Source organism: Xiphophorus couchianus, chromosome 5 (assembly GCF_001444195.1).
Source record: "Xiphophorus couchianus chromosome 5, X_couchianus-1.0, whole genome shotgun sequence".
In the NCBI taxonomy this organism is placed as follows: Eukaryota; Metazoa; Chordata; class Actinopteri; order Cyprinodontiformes; family Poeciliidae; genus Xiphophorus; species Xiphophorus couchianus.
The window spans coordinates 20,711,955-20,714,372 of record NC_040232.1 but is presented as its reverse complement, the minus strand read 5'-3'; the positions used below and the strand labels follow the sequence as shown (position 1 = coordinate 20,714,372).

Sequence of the window (2,418 nt, the reverse complement as noted above, 5' to 3'; positions counted from 1 at the left end):
AGACAGCCAGCGCCACAATTAGTTTCAGAGCCTACAGGGCATACTGCCACACATTTGTGCTCATTGTGGTTGAATCAGACTCAGTGGTATTAACAGTGTATGTGTGGAGGTTCCTCCATCTTTTCCCCAGTGTTAGTATTTATGTAAATGTTTTTACACAATATTTTTATAATTTCACTCTTTTTGTGGTGTTTATTGCATTAGGTTGTTTACTATTATGGGTGCACACATTTAGTAAACTCCTTTTGTTTATTTGAATAATTAACTATTTTGTTTTGCCAAGTTTGAAGGACTGGCTGAGTGAGAGGACTGATTGAAAGGCAAACCAGGAAGGCTGCTGGAACCAGGGGACTTGATGTTGAAGAAACTGCCTCTCTCTCTACTAATAGCATAACTCCTTAAACATTTTTGGTGTTAGGTTGTTTTGTTTTTATAGTTGGTTTGTAGTCAAAATGTGTTGGTTTGAATTACTTATTTATGTTTATGCATTGTTTGTCTTTGTCTCATTTCCCACCCCTCCTCGTTTGTGTAGGCTAGCCTTTGTGTATAAATTCCTTTGTGTGTTCATTGTGTGAAGTCAGTTTTTGGTCTGTTATCCTGAGTTAGGTATGCCTTAGTTGATTTCCTTTGGGCCCATTTTGTTATATTTTTGAGATTTGTTGTTGAAAGGCATTTATTAAGACTTTTTGGAGAAATTAATAGAAAATATTTTTTTATATATGCCTTTGTCCTTGTGCCTTACTGGTTGGACCGTAACAGCATGTTTTGTGCTCAACTACTGCCAGCTTAGAAGGAAAAAGTACTTTTCAGTGGTTGTTGCATGCAGAAGTGTCACCATTGTGTTTGACCTGCCTCATGATGAAACTGCGCCTCTGTCAGAGCTGACTAACTGAGCTGGGCCCCAAGAAGCAGAGGTCGCTTTGAATCAGAATTTAGGGTTCAATCCTTGACAGCCGTTTTGTTTCTTTGAGCTGAATAAAAAAGGAGGACTTATCACAGAACATGCATGTTGAGGAAACTGAGGAATGGAGATCCAAAAAGACTTATTAGACTGTATGGGACTCTACTGTGACCTTTTATGTATCATATGTGTCTTTAAAGGAGTTAGAAAACCCAGAGATCCTTAAGTATAAAACATTAAAATAACATCTAAAGTTGTCACGGTTGCCTAGAGACGGTTGCTACGCAGCCGCAAGTGAGCTGCTATCAACCCGCGTCTTTTTAAAATGTTTACGTTTTATTACAATTTCTCCTGACTGCCTGTATAAAGACAAATTCAAAGATTACTTGACCAGAAAGTATGAAATAATCTGATTACAGTACATTTAACTTCATGTAATTGTGGCCTACGTGTATCTGGTGGCTTCTCTTGGTGCAGAAATGAACGACTAGGAGCTCAATCTGGCATCAGTACTTTTCTTTATTTCTCCACCTGCATTTCACACATGGGCACCGAGGTAAAGTCAGTCTTTGGCATGAAAGAAACTCCATGACAGTGATCCTCATGGCTCTGAGGATTACCCATAATACAGTAACCAAAATAAAATAATTGAAAATTACAGTGATCGTATAGTGGATTTGGTTTACATCAACAGAACAACCAGTGAGTGTCCTTTTTAAAGAAAGTAACACAATTAATTAAAATGCTTTGAAAAATAAAATAAAATGCTGACATTTAATTTACTAGATGCCATTTTTATATTTTAGCTTATACGAACTTGCATCTTGGAACAATGCAAAAACATTAACCATATCTATATAAACTATTAATATAAAACTGCCTTATATTAGCCATCTGCTACAGAGATTTAGTAAAACATACCTGCATTTCACACATGGGCACCGAGGTAAAGTCAGTCTCTGGCATGAAAGAAACTCCTGCAAGGAGGAGCCATAATGTTAACGTGTGGGAAATTCCCGCCACACTTTCTTACGAACTAAACATTTCTATAACGCAACAAAAACAATATAATAGCAAAGCTAACATAACATGGATTAAACATATTTCAATAATATGCAAAAACGAAAGCCATAAACATATTTTATAAATAATATTTCTTTATCACATCGCAGAGACACGTTACCTCGACAGTGATCCTCATGGCTCTGAGGATTACCCATAATACCCCGCTCGTTCTAGGGTGAATGCAATACCCCGTTTTACCAGCAGATGGTGCATTTTAGCAGGATTTAACCTGAACCATTTTAACTATGTTACATAATGTCAAACTGTCAAAATTTGTCAGCCAGTACAGCTGCCTCTTGTAAAGTGAAAGCTTTTTGCTCATTCAGGTACAAAACTGTATGATCTGGAAGGCAGTTTTTGTACTACTCCAACAATATCAACTCACGTAGTGAAGTCAAGTCAGTAGTTTTAGTTGCCTGGCACCATCTGTCAAATAACATTCCTTTTTCCCT

At 37.1% G+C, this 2,418-nt stretch overlaps 1 long non-coding RNA gene across 1 annotated transcript; it reads right to left on the bottom strand.

The window, feature by feature from the left end:
• Positions 1-1,817: 1,817 nt before the first annotated feature.
• On the bottom strand, positions 1,818-2,215 carry LOC114145019 (uncharacterized). Its single transcript, XR_003595593.1, has 2 exons — positions 2,085-2,215; positions 1,818-1,878 (listed from the first exon to the last, which is right to left on the bottom strand). It is a non-coding gene; the product is annotated as an uncharacterized LOC114145019 (long non-coding RNA).
• Between the last annotated feature and the right edge of the window lie 203 nt (positions 2,216-2,418).